Here is an 11,428-nt window from a genome sequence, read left to right as displayed (position 1 = left end):
TTTTTTTTTTTTACAAAAGATAGAATTTTATTAGAGATTTTATGGGAGCCAGTGAAACTAAGGTAGATGAGAGAAGGGAGAGAATTTCAAGTAAAGGGGATAGCCAGAGAAAATCACTGAAGTCAGGATTAAAGTGTCTCATTGAAGAAACAACAAAGAGGCTAGTGTCATTGGATCACAAAATAAATTTCATTTTCTTCCTTTGTTTCTTGATTTTATAGTTATCCAATTCATCTTCAACCTGTCATGCACTCTCAAATCTCCTACCCCTTGTCCAGTTCATCCCTTGATAAACCCTAATCCTAGATGATTTCTACTATTTCTTCCTTCCCTCCCTCCCTCCCTTCCCTCCCTCCTTCCTTCCCTCCTTCCCTCCCTCCCTCCCTCCCTCCTTTCCTTCCTTCCTTCCTTCCTTCCTTCCTTCCTTCCTTCCTTCCTTCCTTCCTTCTTCCTTCCTTCCTTCCTTCCTTCCTTCCTTCCTTCCTTCCTTCCTTCCTTCCTTCCTTCCTTCCTTTCTTCCTTCCTTCCTTCCTTCCTTCCTTCCTTCTTTTTTTCTCCTTAGATCTGGCCTTAAAAAGCTAACATCAGCTAACATTAATGTATATTGCCTTATAGTTTCAGAACAACCAAATTTTACATTTATGTTGTGAAACAATTTTCTAAATAAAGCTCTGATTTTCTTTAGCAAAATATCTTAATTATACTGTGATACATGCAATTTTAGAAATTCATGTTAAAGGCACTAACCCTGTTTTCCACAAATAGCTTCATTCTTGAGGTATGGTATTAGCTCTACATTTTGCCTTTCTGCATGCCATTTTTGGAAATTAAGATTTCAGAATACAAAGAAAGTTAACAAACCCCTTTGATTACAACTACGTTAAAGTTTATTTACAGAATTTTTCTTGCAACATCATGTAACAATTGACTCAGACTGTTTACAAATATAATGATTACATTTTGAGACAAATAATTAAAAACTAAATACCAAATTTTACGTCACTATTTGTTTCACTTGACAAGTGAAATTTTAAGATAGAAATTAATAAGAGCTGTTCTTTTAGGCAAATATATATATATATATATATATATATATATATATATATGATTTCCAGAAAACCCCAGGAACTCAGAAGTCTGAAAAGAAATCTGAAGAGATCAAACTCCCATATATTCTTCAATCCTTTCAGAAAAAGTGGGGGAAAGAAAAGAAAAGGGGAGTCCATTATCATTATTGACTTGTCCTTTGCCTTTACTCATAAACTATGTTCCCAAACCAGGGATCATACCTAACATTTGACCAAATGGCCCGTTTTCATGATGTTTTGGAATTGTTCCTACATATCTCTCAATGTAAACTGACCATGTTCCAACTTTTCTATAAGTGCTTCATTGTTATCCAACTTCAATTCATTGACTTTATCTTAATCCTTCAATATCATCCATACCAAGAAATTTGCAGATGAAAAGCTGTATTTTAAGATTCAAAGTCATCTATATGCTCTCCAGTACCAATGAAAATTATCAGACATTTTGTGGCAGCTATTGTACTAAGTGCATCATGATCTTTTGGATGGTCAAAAAGTTTTGTTACAATTAGAGAGGCTACATTTATTTTTATCTTTGAAAGTCTTACTTGTGCTTCAAAAATTTGACCAATGGAGGCATCTACTACATAAACAATGTTATCATTGCTATACATACATCATATGTATAGCATTAGCTACGAGGAACATTTCTTCAAACAAAGAATCTTCTTGTTTATTATGGTCACTTGTATCAACAATAATAAATTCAGAGTTCTCATTTTTGAATTTTTCTATACTTCCAGAGGCAGTGATTACAGGCTTCATTAGGAAAGGTTCCATAGAAAGGAATTCTTGCTTTAGTAGTATTCTGTTTTAGTTGGTCAAAAGTTTCTGCTCTTAATGTGTCTTCATATATCAAACAAGTCTTCTAACCTTTCCTCTGGTAATAATAGGTTAACTTGGAACATGTGGTTTTACCATTACCCTGCAAACCCAACAAACATAATAACATTTGTTTTCCTTTGGTTGGTGTCCAGGCTTTCACTCCAGGGTCTACAAGCTTCACAAGTTGCTTAAATACAGCATGCTGAATCATTTTTCTTTTGTTTAGACCAGATGCCATTTCTTCAAGATCAATAACAGACTTGATATTTTCTCAGAACTGCTTCACCAACTTAATATTAACATCAGCTTCCAATAAAGGCTATAACAGACTTCTTATTCTTATAGTGTAGCATTTAAAACCTCTTCATTGATAATGGTGCAGCTCAATTATCATAGTGCTAAGGTCTACTAACACCATTTAGACAGCTTAACACAACTTTAAAAAGTGATATCTGGATAGGCAGAGTAAGCACCACAGCTTCTGAAGTTACCCTGTTCTGTCAAGGAAGAAGATAGAGTTGGAGAGAGGAATAGCAGAAATGGGATGGTGACCTCCCAACTCCCTGACAGTGAATATGGGAAAGAGATCCTCTGCCTCTCTAATTAGATCCCACACAGACTGGACACACTGGAATCCTAAACCTGCTTGTCATTTCTTATAACACAATACTATTCCATCACAATCATATACCATAGCTTGTTCAACAAGGCCAGGCACTTTACATATGCCCTTGATCCCATCCTCCAGAAGACTATTCACTCTCTAATCTTAAATCTCTCCTAACAATATATGGATTTACTTTATATCCTACTACTTGATTTTGTCTGTTATGAATACCTAAATTAGCTATAGGACAAATAAAGAAAGAGAAAGAGCTAAAAAGTAAAGTATGTATAGAATAATTTATATATGTTATATATATGTATATGTGTGTATATATCTATATATATATATCTATCTATACATGTATATATATAGATCTCTCTATCTCTATTTCTATCTATCTATATACATATATATATATATATATATATATATATAGAGAGAGAGAGAGAGAGAGAGAAAGTGACTAATAGTTGCAATTTCTGGGGGAGAGGAAGAAGTAAGAAAAAAAATTAACATGAAAAATTTATTGTATATTTGAAAGGAATACCAAATTGTTTATAATAGATTTGCAGTCATTTTTTATGCTAAAGAAATGCTTATTTTACTCCAATTTAAATATGAAATTTAAAAGGATCTATATGTATAAAAAATATATAGCAGCTCTTCTCATAGTAACCCAAAATGGGAAATTAAGGGACTATTCTCCTATTGGGGAATGGCAAAACAAATTTTGATATATTAATGTAATGAAAAGCTATGTTCTATAAGAAATTATTAAATGGATGGTTTCAGTGGAAATGGGGAAATTATTCTGAAGAAAGGTAGTGAACAAAACTAGGAAAATAATTCATAATGATAAAGATATAATAGTGAAAAGCAACTTTGAAAGACTAGAACTCTGATTACCATAATGATAAAGCATAAGTTCAAAAGAACAAATATAATGCATGCCACTAACTCCAGACAGAGAAATGATTAAATTAAATGATTAAAATGAAGAGACATATTTTGGGACATGGCTAATGTGAGAAATAATTTTGCCAGACCATATAGATAATTTATTGAATGATTTTGGGGTGGGAGGTTTTGTTTTAAATTTGCTTAATGAGAAGGGACAGTAGATAGTGGGAAAGACGGATTAAATTTTTTTCCCCTCAACAGTATTTTATTTTTCCAATTGCATATAATTGTATTCATTTCTATAAGCTTTTATGTTCCAAATTTTTTCTCCTCCCTTCCTCCTTCCTCTCTCCCCAAAGACAGCAAATAATCCAATATAGGTTGAACAAGTACAATCCTTCTAAACACATTTTCATATTTGTCATGTTGTGCAAGAAAAAAATCAGACCCAAAGGGGGAAAAACATGAGAAAAAGCAAACAAACAGACAAACAAACAGAAAAAGGTGAAAATACTATCCTTTGATACACATTCAAGTCTTCATAGTTCTCTCTTGATGCATATGACATTTTCCATCCCAAGTCCATTAGAATGGACAGATTAATTTTTTAAAATCTTGTTCCTTTGGGGAAAAATCATTTCCCTGTGAACCATTTCCTTTTCTACTGCCTCCAATCATATCATTTTTCCATCCTTAAAATATTTGCTTTAAAGTCTGCTATACTCTCAATTATTCTAAATCTCTCCTGCCTTTCTCAATCAAATTAAAAAAAATTATTTTTTCCTCAATTTCACGTAAAGATAATTTTTAACATTCATTTGAAAATAATTTGAATTTCAATTTTCTCTCTCTATCCCTTTCCTCTCCCTCCTTGAGATAGTAAGATATTTGGTATAGGCTATACAATGTGAATCATGCAAAAAATCATATTAGTCATGTTATGAAATAAGACACAGAACCAAAAAAAAAAACACACACACATAAGCAAACACAACCAAACAATACAAAAAAATGGGAAAATATATGCTTTTATTTGCATTCGGAGAATCTGAATATGAATAACATTTCATCAAGAATCTTGGAATTTTCTTGTATCACTGTATTGCTGAATATACCTAAGCAATTCAGAATTAAGCATTGTTATTGTGTACATTGTTCAACTGGTTCTACTCATTCTACTTTGCTTTGCTTCATGTATGTCTCTTCAGGTTTGTCTGAAATCTTCCTGTTCATTAGTTCTTGTCACACAATGATATTCCATTATAATCATATACCATAGTTTAGCCATTCACCAATTGATAGATTCCTCCATTTCCAATTCTTTTCCAGTATAAAAAAGCTACTATAAATATTTTTGTACAAATACTCCTCCCCTCACCCCTTTAATCTCTTTGGGATACAAACTTAGTAATGGTATTCTTAGTAAAACTTTTAGAAAAAGCTGTTTATATTTGTTGTCTCTAGTTCCTTTTCTCTCCCCAGTTCTTTGCAAATTGGCTTCTAAATTCATCGCTCAACTGAAATTGCTCTCTCCCAAGTTATCAATGATCTTTTAACTTAAACATCTGGTGGTCTTTTCCCCCTCAGTTTTCATTTTCTTGATTTCTTGGATGAATTAGAAACTATTGATTACCTTCTCTTGAATGTGCTCTTCTTTGGACTATTGTGACTATTTTTTTCTGGGTTCTCCTCCTACTTGTCTGACTGTTTCCTCTGCTGGCTCATCATCTATACTGTGCCTCCTAACCATAGTTCTGCTTTGATCCCATATCTCATTTTTCTCTATATATGCTTTCATTTGGTGATTTCATCATCTCCCACAGGTTGAATTATCATCTCTTTGTAGGCGACTTTCAGATTCATGTATCCAGTCCCCTGCCTTTTCTTTGAGACTGAGTCATGCATGAATCAATACTGTCAGTCACACTTTTCAGAATAGATGTTCCAGATATATTCCAAGCTCAACATGTCCAGAACTTATTATCCCTCCTCTCTTCCAAATTTTCCCATTACTATTGAAGGCACTGTCCTCCTGTTCATTCAGGCTCAGAATTTTAGTGTTTTCCTCTATCAATTGTCAAAACTTGCTTCTGTTTCTGTAACAGCTCTCACATTCAGCCCCTTCTCTCCACTAATACAATCTCTTAATTCAGACCCACTTCTCATCTAGAACATTATTACTGGTTCCCTTATTGGTTTCTCTGAATCAAGTCTCTTCTCATTCCAATTCATCCTTTACACATCTGTGTAATATTCTTCTCTAAAAAGTAATATTCTATTATTGTTCTGTAAGAAATGACCAGCAGAGTGATTTCAGAAAGGCCTGGAGAGACTTATATGAACTTATGCTGAGTGAAATGAGCAGGACCAGAAGATCATTATACACTTCAACAACAGTACTATATGATGATCAATTCTGATGGACATCTTCAACAATGAGATGAACCAAATCAGTTCCAATAGAGCAGTAATGAACTGAACTAACTACACCCAGGGAAAGAACTCTGGGAAATGACTATGAACCACTACATAGAATTCCCAATCCCTCTGTTTTTGCCCACCTGCATTTTTGATTTCCTTCACAGGCTAATTGTACACTATTTCAAAGTTCAAATTTTTTTGTACAGCAAAATAACTGTTTGGACACATATACATATATTGTATTTAACTTATACTTTAATATATTTAACATGTATTGGTCAACCTGCCATCTGGGGGAAGGGGTGGGGGGAAGAAGGGGAAAAGTTGAGACAAAAGGATTTGCAACTGTCAATGCTGAAAAATTACCTATGCATATATCTTGTAAATGAAAAGCTATAATAAAAACAAAAAAACCCCAAAAAATAAAAAGTAATATTTTCTGGGAGCAGGCAGGTTTCTTGGGGGGCTTCTGGGAGCAGCCTTCATTTCAGTTCTGAGTAATCACTCCAAATGTAGCCAGGAGTTAAAGTCCAAATCCTTATTGTCTCCTTCCAAGTCTTGTCTTTTTTCCTGGGGCCTGGTTAGCTTTCTTAGAGGCCCATCTCTCTCCTTGGTTCCAAGAGCTTTGCCTCTGCCAGCTTCTGCCTCTAGCTTCCTCCAAATGTCTCCAAATCCAAAGGTTTTTGCTTCAGCCTCCAGTCAGCACAAAAGTGGAATATGGAAGGAATTTTTCTCAGCTTCTGAGAGCTTCTAGTGGGCTTGTCCTTTCTGGCCCTGACAACTACTCCTTACATGTTCCACACTGAGTATACACCAATTATTATATCACTAGGTAATCATTATTTGTTGTAGGATTAAATCAATACTAAACTAGATTTAACCATTGTCTCCTCAATTCCACTTACTTAACACCTTGTTTCAAGTTCTGGCCCATAACATCTCCTGCTTTCTTTTATTTTTAGAACATAGGTGGTCATAACCTCCCTGACTTTTCAAAGAGGTGAGAACCCCGAAAAAGAAGGTGATCACACCTTCCCTGACTGCTCAAAAAAAGGGGTGAAAGCACCATAAAAAGGAGGTGATCACGCCCTCCCTGACATCTCAGGAAGGAAGATGAAAACACCAAAGGAAATGGAAAATGAAATTAGATTAGTGGGTTTCTGAAAGGGCTCATTTGAAACAGGTATACATAAATTCATCAATATGGGAGGTATTATACATAATTACATAAATTACATAAGCACATAGTAACATAGGCTAGTAGTGATGTAACAAATAACATGAATCGACATGAGGAATTATACAGGTCTATAAATCCTAGAAATAGTCCAAAAGGAATCTATTGTCCATTAGTTCATGTGCCAGGAATTCAATAATTCCTGCAAGTTTTGAAATCCTGCAATAGTCTCATCTTGTGTTAGGGAATCCAATGATTCCTACAGATTTTGTTCTTAGGTCTTCTCATTTGTTTCCAGGTTTTTCTCTTTTTCTATCTCTCTCTGATGGACAAGGCAAATACGGCTCGTTGGCACCCATCTGATTCCTTCTCCATCTGTAGAGATATAAGCAAACCCTCTCCCCCCAAACAGTTAGCCTATCTGGTCCCTTCCATTCACCATTTCTGGGTCTCTCCACATCACCTGGCGATTATCTAAAGAGAGTGGAGCTGCTTGCACTGGACACTGCCCTTCCGGTGGGTTATAAAACCTGTCTGCTGGAGCCAGTGCATCTTTATCAAAAATTTAAAAATTAATGGTATAAAAAACTAAATTTAGAAGTTCTCTAGGGTTACCCATGGCTCCTCCTTTCTTTTGTTTTTGGAGGAATGTCTTAATATCTCTGTTTCTTCTTTCTACTATTGCCTGACCTTGAGGATTAAAAGGTATGCCAGTGGTATGTAAAATCTTATACTGTGCATAAAAGTGTGCAAAATGTTTAGAAGTATATGCAGGTCCATTATCTGTTTTTATTGCTTGTGACACACCCATAATTGCAAATGCTTGTATGAGGAATTCAGTGACCACTTGGGCTGTCTCTTTTGCTGCTGGTATTGCAAAAGTGAATCCTGAAAAGGTGTCTACCACAACATGGATAAAAGACAGGCAACCAAAAGATTTATAATGGTTCACATCCATTTGCCAGATTTCATTGGGTCTCAGACCACAAGGGTTCTTGCCTGGAGGCAGCTTAGGAGTGTGGAAAGGAAGGCAAGCTGTACAGCTTTTTACTATGCTCCTAGCTTTGTCTTTTGTTATCTACCCCCCCCCCCCGCCTTTTTTTTTTTTTTAAAGAAGAATAAGAACACAAAGCATTTCTTTTAATTCAATTCCAAGGCACTATGCTAGACACTAGCAATAGAAAGATTAAAAAGTGTACAATTCTTTAAAATATTTTACATTTCACTAGGAAAGATATGAAGTGTATAAAAGTAGTGATTCAAAAAAAAGAGGGAGACCTCTTGGTTTCCAGAGACAAAAAAATTCTGAGATGAAGGGAGGGGTCTTTAGCTATATCTCATCTCTACCCCTCTATTCCTGAGTAGTGCTTTAGGAAGGTGGTATCAAAGTCAATGAAAACAGGATCCCTGCATATAAAACCTGACTTTTAAGGTTTTCTTGGCAGAGATACTGGAATGCTTTGCCATTTCCTTCTTCTGTTCATTTTATAGATGAAGAAACTGAGGCAAACAGGGTTAAGTGACTTGCTCAGAGTCCACAGCTATTAAGTACCTGTGACCAAAACTGAACTCAGGAAGATTAATCATATTGATTCCAGGCCCTACACTATATTTTTGATGGCCACCTAATTGCTCCTCATTGACTTAGAAAACGACAAATTAGCATTATCTATGTTGTATTGTTAAATATTTCTCTATTACATTTTACTTAATTTGTGGGTCTTCCCAGTTCCTCTCCTCTTTTATATCAGTGGCTAGGGAATTAATCAGCCATATTCTATTTTAATTGTCTCACTTTTAGCCTGGTGGAAATATAATGGCTCACAGGTCTTTATGGTTCCTTTCTCTGTTATTTCATGCAGTTCATTAGGTATAAAAAGTTATTTACATAAATTTGAAATCTTGTTTCAAGTTCTGGCCCATAACACATCTGCCAAAGTGTTTTTTTTTTGAAGCCCAGATCTCACCATGTCTCTCCCTTACTCAATAAATTCCATGGATCTCCTATTGCCACTGGAATAAATATAAACTTTGTATTTTGTAGATCCTTACACCTGGACCATCCTATTTTCCGGACTCATTAAATATTGCTCTCCTATGACCCTGGCAAACTGACTTCTCTCCATTTTACAAACATAATCCTTTGTCTTTTGTATTTTTGCCCTTTCACTGGGCATTTATTGATCTTGGAATATGTTCCTTCATCACCTCCAGTTCATAAATTCTCTCTCTTTTGTCAGGATGCAGCTCAAACATTGTTGTTTTGCTACTGTTCAGCTGCCCTCTCTTATATTTAGTATTTATTTATTCTGTATTTAAATATGTATTTGTATATATTTTAAGTTATTTTTCCTTTTAATGCACGCTGCCTGTACATTCTTGGCTATATATCCCTTGCACCCAGCATAGTTCTTTGGCATATAGTAGGTATTTAATTAATACTAATTCTTGGAAAAAGTCTAGCTGATTGATAAACTTAGTTAAGTGTGGTTCTGACCTTATAATGCTAACAGTAGTTGGCACTTTTATAGTTAACTCTCCATGGTTTACAAGGTGCTCAGAAGTACATTAGCTCACTTTTTCCCTACATAACACAAACATTTTAAAGGTAGATTAGTGAAATTATTATTATCCTTATTTCATACTGCGGAAATAGAGGTGGGAAGAGGCCACACAGTTGGCATGTAACATCTCCATTCAGAGGAAGCTCTAACTCTGGCCTTCTGACTCAAAGCCCAGGGTTCTTTCTATATATATGAGAAATTTTACTGGATTTTTAATGATTTACTTTTATGTTCTTGCCCTGCGGCATTTATTCACAGAACCACTGGCATTTAGACTTGAAAAGACCTCAGACACTGTCTAGTAGAAAGTATTTTTGAACAGAATTTTTTTTATAAGAAAATATCAACCAGGACCTACTTGAAGGCTTGTAATTCAGATGAACCCACAATATCCTAAGGTAACCCTTTGTATTTTTTTTTTTTTTTAGAGCTTTAGCTGTTAAGAAGTCTAGCTTGATACTAAGCCCAAATTTGCTTTCTTGAAATTTCTACGTATTTATCTCCTTTGGGACCAAAAGGATCAAGTCTATTCCATCTTCCATATAATAGTCTTTAATAGATTTGAAAAGAACCATCAAATCCCTTCATAGCTTCTGGAACATAGTAGTAAATGCTTATTGACTGATTGGACACCCAGAACCTCCATTTTTGGAACATTCAAAGTAGCCATATGTTCATTCAAGCTACATTCCTGATTTTCTGGATTTTCTCTATAATGACCTGCTCTGAGTTCTTTTATCTCTTCCCTTTCCTTCTATCCCTACTTTTATGTTTGTCTTCCCCATTAGAATGTAAGCTCTCTGAGGGCAAAGACTGTCTTTCTTTCTACTTGAATTAACATTCCCAGAACTTAGAACATTGCCTGACAAAAAAAGGCAAGCTCTTAATAAAGACTTGTTGACTTGATTTTAGGTTAAACATTTCAATTTCCTTGTAACGATACTTATGTGATATGAATGTGGGACTCTTATCAAACTTGGTGGCCCTCATCTAGACACTCCCCATTTCCCAAATTTCTTGGGCTTCTGTTCTCTCTATATACTCTTTTCAACAGGCAACTAATCTCTCATAAATTTATGGATCATCTCTGTGCAGAAGAGTCTCAGATCTGTGCCTTGGAGCATTTAAATAGCTTCTAACATCTCTTCTGGTTTGAAATCTATGCTCATCTGACCTTCTGTCTGGTATCTTCAACTGTCTATATGATAGTACTTGAATGTTAAACCTCCAATCAAATCTGATATGCACAAAATTGAGTTATTCCTAGTCTTTGTCTTTTTTCTTCTGCCTTTCCTACCATAATCCTTAATAATTTCTATAATTTCATTAAGGTCATTATCATCAATCAAGATTTCTTGATATCCAACCATATACAGTATATCATGTTATATACTAGGAGTATAGAAAAAATAAAATCTGTGAATTTTGTTTGATGGAAATTCTATTCTAAGTTGGGATATAAGACACAAATATAAAATGATAACTGATAATACTAGGTATCAAATAACTATGATCAGTGTCACCAAAATTTTTTTGTTGTTTATCTTTTGTTCTTGAAGAGGTCCATGACATCATGGAGGTGATGCATAACAAATAAGTGAATTGGATTTGAGAGAGGGAGGATTGTGCAAAGTCACCAACCTCACTTTCTCTTCCAGGGCTATTTGGGTTCAATGGTCAGATATAGAGCAGGATGACTGGAGATATCCCTAAATTCAGTGGGAGAATAACATGAAATTTTAGACAAAAATAGGTTTAACCTAACCAAGTTTAGTAGAATGGTTGGGATAGACTTTGTAGAAAAGATGGTGTTTGAGTTGTATCTTAAAGTGCTGAGTCTGAATAT

General features: G+C 34.8%; 1 pseudogene; it reads right to left on the bottom strand.

Annotated features, from left to right (window-relative positions):
- Positions 1 to 1,158: 1,158 nt before the first annotated feature.
- The window catches only part of LOC100923240, a 162,297-nt pseudogene continuing 152,027 nt past the window's right edge, over positions 1,159 to 11,428 (bottom strand).

The sequence above is a fragment of the Sarcophilus harrisii genome, chromosome 3 (assembly GCF_902635505.1).
Source record: "Sarcophilus harrisii chromosome 3, mSarHar1.11, whole genome shotgun sequence".
NCBI classification, from domain to species: domain Eukaryota; kingdom Metazoa; phylum Chordata; class Mammalia; order Dasyuromorphia; family Dasyuridae; genus Sarcophilus; species Sarcophilus harrisii.
This window is presented reverse-complemented; position numbering and strand designations above follow the sequence as displayed.